The sequence below is a fragment of the Lolium perenne genome, chromosome 3, assembly GCF_019359855.2.
Source record: "Lolium perenne isolate Kyuss_39 chromosome 3, Kyuss_2.0, whole genome shotgun sequence".
NCBI lineage: Eukaryota > Viridiplantae > Streptophyta > Magnoliopsida > Poales > Poaceae > Lolium > Lolium perenne.
The window spans coordinates 169,598,652-169,609,021 of NC_067246.2; the positions used below are offsets into that span (position 1 = coordinate 169,598,652).

At 43.1% G+C, this 10,370-nt stretch overlaps 1 long non-coding RNA gene across 2 annotated transcripts; it reads left to right on the forward strand.

Annotated features, from left to right (window-relative positions):
• Window positions 1-6,272: 6,272 nt before the first annotated feature.
• LOC127342645 (uncharacterized) lies at window positions 6,273-9,181 on the forward strand. Of its 2 annotated transcripts, none has more exons than XR_007876796.2 (4): window positions 6,273-6,509; window positions 6,613-6,823; window positions 7,462-7,515; window positions 8,974-9,181. It is a non-coding gene; the product is annotated as an uncharacterized lncRNA (long non-coding RNA). The 2 variants fall into 2 exon arrangements; XR_011755561.1 differs by having other exon boundaries at window positions 6,613-6,690.
• Window positions 9,182-10,370: the final 1,189 nt, after the last annotated feature.

Here is a 10,370-nt window from a genome sequence, read left to right on the forward strand (position 1 = left end):
TTTGGGCTAGATTGCCCGTGTATCTGTATTATAGTAGATCGCATCTTAGATTAAAAGTTAGAGTTTGTCTCGTGCACGGTGGGGATTATTCCCACGTTAGGAAGTCCCCTGGACTATAAATATGTATCTAGGGTTTATGAAATAAACAACAACCAACGTTCAACCACAAATCAATCTCGGCGCATCGCCAACTCCTTCGTCTCGAGGGTTTCTACCGGTAAGGATCATGCTGCCTAGATCGCATCTTGCGATCTAGGCAGCACAAGCTTATGCTCGTTGTTCATGCGTTGCTCGTACTGAAGCCTTTTTGATGGCGAGCAACGTAGTTATCTTAGATATGTTAGGGTTAGCATTGTTCTTCGTATCATATGCTGTCGTAGTGCAACCCTTGCATATCTAGCCGCCCTTACACCTATCTTAGGTGTAGGGGCGGCACCCCGCTTGATCATTATTTAGTAGATCCGATCCGTTACGGTTGCTCCTTGTTCTTCAAGGATTAGTTTAATATCTGCAATAGTTAGGCCTTACAAAGGGTTGGAGGATCCAGCGGCACATAGGGTGTCGTTTGCTAGTCCTAGACAGGATGTTCCGGGGATCAACCTCGTGTTGGTTTTTAGGCCTTGTCTAGGATCGGCTTACGATCACCGTGCTTGGCCGCGAGGCCCAATCGTGAGTAGGATGATCCGATTATGCGGTGAAAACCCTAAATCGTCGTAGATCGCATTAGCTTTGTCTTGATCAAGCAGGACCACCATATATTCGTGCACCTCGTACGAATCATGGGTGGATCGGCTCCTTGAGCCGATTCACAGGATAACCTGAGAGCCGATCGAGGCTCGTATTTAATGTTTACGTGTATGCCATGCAGGAAACTAAGCGAGGCATCTCCATCACCTTCCTGACCAGGTATTGGTCAGGTGGCATGCCCTTGCACCAGCATCGGACGTGTGTACCAGAGGCTTTGCGGGCCGTCGCTCGGAGGGACCAGGGCCAGCCGCAGCCCTAAGTTGTTCCCGGCTCTACTGTGTTGCCCGTCGCTGCTCGCCGGTGGGTTTTGACCGCAACACAAATATCTGCTTGCATACTTCTAGCATGAATCCAATTGTAGCTCAGCTGGTATGCACCGTATCTCAGCCGCGCGGCTGGTGGCCGGTTCGATTCCCGTGAGGCGCATCAATTTTTGCCAGCGAGCCGAGAGAGATACCAAAACGGATTCGATCGAGACGCGTAAAGGGAAAGGGCACCTGGTCGGAAATCGACCGCCCACCTAGCTGCGCGCGGTCGACCGCCAGCTAGGGGTGCCCCATCTTAAGGGGGTTAGGTTTGATCAGAAGGTGCGTGTAACATCCCAAAATCCATGCATTTTCAAATTCATGCATTGCATCATTGCACCATGCCAAAGTTTCGGTTTTGATAGAGTTTTAATCCTTTTTCCTTGCACAAAAAAAAACTAAATTCCATTTCTATTTTGCTAATAGTCTGTTAGCTCAAGCGCATAAACCATATACGTCTATGTGTTTTGTTGGACTGGAACGGTGCTCCATAATATCTAAATAATGTACTAGGTTTTTACAAAAAGAATCATAATTAGTTGCGTCAGATTAAAGTGCTAAGTTAATACAGCAGTTTACAAAAGAGAAGAAGAAAAAAATAAACGAACGTAGCAAACCAACTCCTAAAGGGTGAGCACATTGTGGGACTAACCGGCATTTCTTTTGAGAAAGATCGTGTTTGTAGTGCATGTGTAGCCGGAAAGCAACTCAAGAAGAAGCATCCTATCAAGAGTATTGTTACCACATCTAGGCCTTTGGAGCTCCTTCATTTGGATCTCTTTGGGCCATCACATTATGATACTCTTGGTGGGAGCAAGTATGGACTTGTCATTGTTGATGATTACTGAAGATACTCTTGGGTCTTTCTCCTTAAGTCTAAGGACGAGACCCATAGAGAGTTCATCATCTTCGCCAAGAAAGCTCAACGTATGTATGAATCCGAGATCAAGGCAATTAGGACCGACAATGGCACCGAGTTCAAGAACTACACTATGCAAGAGTTTGTTGATGATGAGGGCATCAAGCATGAGTTTTCGGCGCCATACACCCCTCAACAAAATGGTGTTGTTGAAAGGAAGAACCGGACTATCATTGAGATGGCAAGAACCATGTTGAGTGAATTCAACTCACCCCACAACTTTTGGGGAGAAGCCATCTCTACAGCCGTCCACTACTCCAACCGGCTCTTCCTCCGTCCCCTCCACAACAAAACTCCATACGAGCTCCTTACCGGTAACAAGCCTAATGTCATGCACATTCGTGTTTTTGGATGCAAATGTCTTGTTAAGAACAACAAAGGAAAACTCGGTAAATTTGAAACTAGAACCATAGAGGGTATATTTGTTGGATATGCGGAGAACTCTCACGCCTATAGATACTACAACCGGTCCACCGGGACTATTGAAGTATCTTGTGACGTGGTGTTCTTGGAGGATAATGGCTCCCAAGTGGAGCAAGTTGTTCCATGTGTTGCAGGTAATGATGATGATCCATCTAGTGCCATCAAGCATATGGTCATTGGACACATCCGGCCCATGGAAGTTCATAATGATGATCAAGATGATGAAGTAGATGTATCAAGCACGCCTCAAGTGGAGCCTAGCTCAACTCAAGCCGAACCATCAAGTGCAACTCAAGAACCATCCTCTACTCAAGATGAGTCACGTTCCGAAAAACAAGAAGAAGATCCTCATTCCACGGAGCAAGACCATGATGATGATCAAGAAACATCCTCAACTCATGATCAAGCTCAAGTGATCCCTCATGATCAAGCACTAGCAAGAGATGAATTCATTGATCATGAAGGAACCGTTCGGAAGATCAAGGCCGCTACAAGGGCAAGTGACATGAAAGTGAATCAAGTCCTTGGTAGCATCTCAAGAGGAGTGGTAACTCATAGACACCATGCATTACTTATCACTTATTGTCAACATCATGCTTTTGTGTCTAGTTTTGAACCACTTAAGGTACATGAAGCCTTGGTCGATCCGGATTGGGTAATTGCCATGCAAGAAGAATTGGAGTGTTTCACTCGTAATGAAGTATGGTCTCTAGTTGAGAGACCCAAGGATCATCGCATCAATGTCATTGGGACCAAATGGGTATTCAAGAACAAGCAAGATGAGAATGGCATTGTCATACGAAACAAAGCAAGGTTAGTGGCGCAAGGGTTTGCCCAAATAGAAGGTATGGATTTTGAGGATACCTTTGCGCCGGTAGCCCGTCTTGAAGCTATTCGTCTTTTGCTTGCATTTGCATCTTTCCACAATTTCAAATAATATCAAATGGATGTGAAAAGTGCATTTTTGAATGGTCCCCTAAAAGAAACCGCATATGTGGCTCAACCCCCGGGTTTCGAAGACCCATGCCGACCCAACCATGTGTATTTACTCCATAAGGCACTCTACGGTCTGATGTCTACGCACGCTTTTTTTTCCTGTAGACAGTGTTGGGCCTCCAAGAGCAGAGGTTTGTAGAACAGCAGCAAGTTTTCCCTTAAGTGGATCACCCAAGGTTTATCGAACTCAGGGAGGAAGAGGTCAAAGATATCCCTCTCAAGCAACCCTGCAACCACAAAGCAAGAAGTCTCTTGTGTCCCCAACACACCTAATACACTTGTCAGATATATAGGTGCACTAGTTCGGCGAAGAGATAGTGAAATACAGGTGGTATGAATGTATATGAGCAGTAGTAACGGCACCAGAAAATAGCTTGCTGCTACAACTAGCGTGTGGTTGATGGTGGTAATATTGCAGGCAGTACAGATGCAGTAGAACAATAAACAAGCGATGATTGCAGTATTTGGGAACAAGGCCTAGGGATTATACTTTCACTAGTGGACACTCTCAACATTGATCACATAACAGAATAAATAGATATATGCTCTACTCTACACTCTCTTGTTGGATGATGAACACCACTAATTGTGTAGGGCTACAAGAACCCTCAATGCCGGAGTAAACAAGCTCCACAATATTCGATATTCATATTTAAATAACCTTAGAGTGCATGATAGATCAACACAACTATACCAAGTACTAACATAGCATGCACACTGTCACCTTCATACTATGAAAGGAGGAATAGATCACATCAATACCATCATAGTAATAGTTAACTTCATAATCTACAAGAGATCATAATCATAAACTACGCCAAGTACTACATGATGCACACACTGTCACCATTACATCATGAAGGAGGAATAGAGTACTTTAATAACATCACTAGAGTAGCACATAGATTAATAGTGATACAAAACACATTGTAATCATAAAGGGATATAAATAAGCATTTCACTATGCTATTCATAACAGTGAATAAGTATTATGTGAAATATAGCCTAAGAGACCCACACGGTGCACACACTGTCACCTTTACACACGTGGGACAAGGACTCTCCGGAGATCACATAAGTAAAATCCACTTGAATAGCATAACGACATCTAGACTACAAGCATCATCATATGGATCTCAATCATGTAGGGCAGCTCATGAGATCATTGTATTGAAGTACATAGAGAGAGAGATTAACCACATAGCTACCGGTACAGCCCTTAGCCTCGATGGAGAACTACTCCCTCCTCATGGGAGATAGCAGCGGTGATGAAGATGGCGGTGGTGTCGATGGAGATGCCTTCCGGGGGCACTTCCCCGTCCCGGCGGCGTGCCGGAACAGAGACTTCCGTCCCCCAGATCTTGGCTTCGCGATGGCGGCGGCTCTGGAAGGTTTCTCGTACCGTGGCTTTTCCGTATCGAAGATTTAAGTCAGGGACCTTTAAATAGGCGAAGAGGCGGATTCGGAAGGCTGACGAGGCGGTGACACCATAGGGGGGCGCGGCCCCCCCTCTGGCCGCGCCAGCCTGTCATCTGGTGGCCCTGTGGCCCCCCTCTGGTCCCCCTTTGACTTTCTGGAAGCTTCGTGGAATTATAAGATCGTGGGAATTAATTTCGTCCAATTTCGAGAATATTTCCTTTGTAGGATTTCTGAAACCAAAAACAGCAGAAAACAGCAACTGGCACTTCGGCATCGCGTCAATAGGTTAGTTCCGGAAAACGCATAAAATCATCATAAAGTGTGAACAAAACATATATGTATTGTCATAAAACAAGCATGGAACATAAGAAATTATCGATACGTTGGAGACGTATCAGCATCCCAAGCTTAGTTCCTACTCGTCCTCGAGTAGGTAAACGATAACAAAGATAATTTCTGAAGTGGCATGCCACCAACATGATCTTAATCATACTATTGTAAAGCATATGAGATGAATGCAGCGATTCGAAGCAATGGTAAAGACAATGGTTAAACAACTGAATCATATAGCAAAGACTTTTCATGAATAGTACTTTCAAGACAAGCATCAATAAGTCTTGCATAAGAGTTAACTCATAAAGTAATAGATTCTAAATAAAGGCATTGAAGCAACACAAAGGAAGATTAAGTTTCAGCGGTTGCTTTCAACTTGTAACATGCATATCTCATGGATATTGTCAACATAAAGTAATATAATAAGTGCAATAAGCAAGTATGTAGGAATCAATGCACAGTACACACAAGTGTTTGCTTCTTGAGATGGAGAGAAATAGGTAAACTGACTCAACATGAAAGTAGAAGAATAGCCCTTCGCAGAGGGAAGCATTGATTGCTATGTTTGTGCTAGAGTTTTTCTTTTGAAAACAAGAAACAATTTTGTCAACGGTAGTAATAAAGCATATGTATCATGTAAATTATATCCTACAAGTTTGTAACATCCCAAAATCCATGAATTTTCAAATTCATGCATTGCATCATTGCACCATGCCAAAGTTTCGGTTTTGATAGAGTTTTAATCCTTTTTCCTTGCACAAAAAAAAAAACCAAATTCCATTTCTATTTTGCTAATAGTCTATTAGCTCAAGCGCATAAACCATATATGTCTATGTGTTTTGTTGGACTGGAACGGTGCTCCATAATATCTAAATACTGTACTAGGTTTTTGCAAAAAGAATCATAATTAGTTGCGTCAGATTAAAGTGCTAAGTTAATACAGCAGTTTACAAAAGAGAAGAAGAAAAAAATAAACGAACGTAGCAAACCAACCAGCCGGCCAGGCCGGGCAGCACGGCCAGCTCAGGCTCGCGCGCGACGTGACCCATGGCTGGCCAAGCACACGCCCACGCCGCACAGCAGCGCCAGCGACGCTGCTTTTCTTCTTTATTTTTTTTTACCGACAGGTGGATCCCACCAGGTCTCCTGCTACCTCAGTCGAATACGTTTTCGTGTACGGGACGAACTCCCCGCAGAACGCCCACGAAAATCTCCGATTTCGGCTCAGATTTTAACCCCTTTTCCACGAAATTTCGTCTATAAATACCTCCAACTCTGTGCTCGTTTTCCCCTCAAAAACCCTAACAAATCAGCCGCCAGGCTGCCGGATTTTGAGCTCGCCGCCGCCGCCATCTTGAAGTTTGAAGGTTGATGACACCCTCAAATCCGACCGCCCCTGCTCCTCAGTTTTGCCCCAAGCTTTTTCTATTGCAGTACTGCATCTTCTCAACAAGTTTTCCCTCTCTGTAGATCACCGGTAGTCTCGTGATTCCTCATCGGAGCTTCGCCGGAGTTTGCGACCTCCATCCGCCCGCCACGGTCGTTCAGGTATGAGCCAGTTGACTCCGAGGATACGTACGTGACCACCGCGAGGAGTTGAAGATCGTCCACTACCGCGCCACCTCGGGAGAACGCCGTAACCAGAACCACCATCAACGAGCTGCAGTTCATATTTTGGCCGGTACGAGATCGCCATGAGCCTACTGCACGGCATGCAGTATTGGTGTACAGTTAGATAATTTTTTTAGCAAATCCATTACACACTGTCAGATCAAAATCTAAGGGTCCATGTTAACTCAATTAACTGAACGGCTCAATCTCACAATGGATCGATCCGTTCGTATCACTGCTAGCTCATAGCTTATGTCAAATTTTAAAATTCCACAACTATAGATCTAGAGCTCCGTTTTAGATGACGTTTCTTGCACTGAGTTTGTAATCAAATCCTCTACAACTTTCATGTAGAAATTTTCTCCGTTCGAGAAACTTTTTCTGACAATTTTTCGGACAAAATTATTAGAAAACCGCGAAATGTTTAATCTTGTAAAAAGCATAACTACAGTTTCGTAACTCGAAAAATTGCATATGATATACCGTTGGAATAAGAAAATTGAGAAGAACACAGCAGTGCTGTTACTTTGTATTTTTCCGAAACTTACAGATTTTAAAATTCAAAACTAGTGTTTATAGTATTTTTGATATATTTTAACTTTGGTAAATGCTTTTAAATTGTTTCCAGAACATGCATGCATATTTTCATTGTGTAAGTTCTCTGTTTGCATTGCTTTTAAATTGATTGTAAATTGTTTGTTTCGTTAGATTGTCCGGAGTGTAACGAGTGCGACTGCGGTGATTGTCTGAACAACAACGAAGGCAAGTGTCACACACCGTTCTGTCCTATTATTTTTCTATGCACTTTGTAGTTATTTTCAGTAGCTATCCATGTGTACGATTGTTTTAAATATATATTGCTATGCTATGAACACCTATTAGAACAGCCACATGTTCAACAATTGATTCTTTTGTCGCCACCGTATTGTTGTTTGCTTAGCAATGCTATCTTAGATGCGTGGATTGGGTTATCATGATAAGTTTAGATGAATAAAATTATATGTTTTGATATAATGAAAACAACCTGAATAATGAAACACCTGAGCGGATTGGTAAGACGGGAGCGTCTGCACGGTGAACAATGGAGGGGATTGCCGCCCAGGGATCAAAGAGATTGGACAGGTTTCTTGTTTAGTAGCTTCCGTGTACAGCCGCATGTCATATGGGCTCTGGCTTGACTAAGTAAGTTGTAGGAACCCGACCTGACGTGACTAGCAGATGTAGCTGTGTAGGTTGGCATGGGTCCGTCCAGATGGCTTGGGGTCCTACTTCTGAAAACGGTCTCGACTTAGTCTTTTCCCGACCATTTGAGCAAATTGAGCATCATGGTAAAAGGGGCTGACTAGGTCATGTGGGTAAAGTGCTCTCGAGAGTGTCAAACTAAGTACTTAGCCGTGTCCCCGGTTACGGACAACTATGAGCAACTAGGCATGTTACTGTTTGGAAGATCTCAGCATTCCAATTTCTTAATAAAACTTGATGGGACAAACAATGGGTTTAGGAGCATGCAAAGCTAGGCTGGCTTGTGTCTACATGGGTCTATGCTAGCATGTCCATAGATGTTTATGAGCATATGAAGCCGACTGTCTTGCTGCAGCATGGGTTGTGCTAATATGTTTTTAAACGATGTTTCTAAAGAAATAAATGATTTATAAAAGATAGGGAAAAAAGAGTGATGTTTTGGAACATGGGAGCATATGCTCCCTATATTTTTAAATGCATCTTACACATATTTTAAATTTTAAAAAAATTGAAACAAAAAATTCGCACGTACATCTTCACGTGCTACGCGCTCACAAAGTCGTTTCATAAAAAATGAACTTATCATGTCACGTGTGTCAAAAAGACAAAATTCAGTGCTGAAAATAATGCTTTTCACAGGATAAGTTTTCTCTTTTTTTACATAGGCCACGAAAAATATTATTTTTTCATGAAACTTGTCGCACACACATATATTATGGAGATGTACATGTAGAATTTTTTATCAAAATTTTTCCACACTTCGAAATATGTTTTGTTGGTAGAGGGAGCATACGCACCCGGGAGCCGAATTGAATTTCCGGGGAAAAAATATTGCTTTCCGCAAATGAGCCTAAACTCCACCTGCCAAATGAGCACGTAGTTGTTAGGCGCCATTATATATATCCACCAAATAGTGATATTTGCCAATACAATTCCAAATGTATTGACCCTGCGTGGCTGCAACGTTTTATGTTGCAGGTTACTCCGAGGATGAGTAAGGTATCGCTTTTAGGTCGCGAGCTTCCACTCAACATGTTCGCCTGTGGCGTGATGGAGCTCTTTAAATTTATTTGTTTTCCGCTTTGAACTCTATTATTTGAGCTAGCCATGAGCTATGCAAGTTGTAATAAATATATTCTGGATCATACGTTGTAATAAATGACGCATTTGCTATTCTGTTTATTCATCGAACTGTGTGTGCTAGCGAGTCGATCCAGGGACTAGCACATTATGCACAGAGTTCTGATGACCCACAAGTATAGGGGGTGTATCGTAGTATCTTCGATAAGTAAGAATGTCGATCCCAACGAGGAGCAGAAGGTGTTGACAAGCAGTTTCGATGAAGGATTCACTGTAAATGCTCACAGACAAGTATTCAGGGTGTTTTGATATAACAGATGAATAAAGTACGAGTAAGTAAAGTGCGAGAGTAACAATTGCAGCGAGTGGCCCAATCCTTTTTAGCACAAAGGACAAGCCGGTTTGTTTACTTATAATGACCAAACGTTCTCGAGGACACACGGGATTTTAGTCTAGTGCTTTCGCTACATACGGCTAATTAATCTTCATTGTTTTGATAAGTGTTGTGTGGGTGAACCTATGCTAATGTACCGCCCTTCCTAGGACTAATACATACTTGTGATTATACCCCTTGCAAGCATCCGCAACTACAAGAAAGTAATTAAGAATAAATCTAACCACAGCCTTAAACTCTGAGATCCTGCTATCCCTCCTGCATCGATATACCAACGGGGGTTTAGGTTTCTGTCACTCCGGCAACCCCGCAATTGGCAAACGAGTACAAGATGCATTCCCCTAGGCCCATAAAGGTGAAGTGTCATGTAGTCGACGTTCACATGACACCACTAGAAGAATAACACCACAACTTAAATATCATAACATTGAATATTACTCAACCATAATTCACTACTAAGAGTTAGACTTCACCCATGTCCTCAAGAACTAAACGAACTACTCACGAGACATCATATGGAACATGATCAGAGGTGATATGATGATGAATAACAATCTGAACATAAACCTTGGTCCAACGGTTTCACTCAATAGCATCAATAACAAGTAGAAATCAATACCGGGAGAGTTTCCCCTATCAAACAATCAAGATCAAACCCAAATTGCTACGGCGGTGACGATGTCCAGCGGTGGAGACGGCGATGATGATGGAGGAGATGATGATGATGATGATGGAGATGATGTCCAGCTCGATGACGGTGACGATGGCGTCGATTTCCCCCTCCCGGAGGGAATTTCCCCGGCGGATCTCAGCCGCCGGAGAGCTCTTTTCTCTCTGGTGTTCTCCGCCCCGCAGAGGCGGCTGTAACTCTTCGCGAGGTACCCTCTGTGGCTTAGGTCTT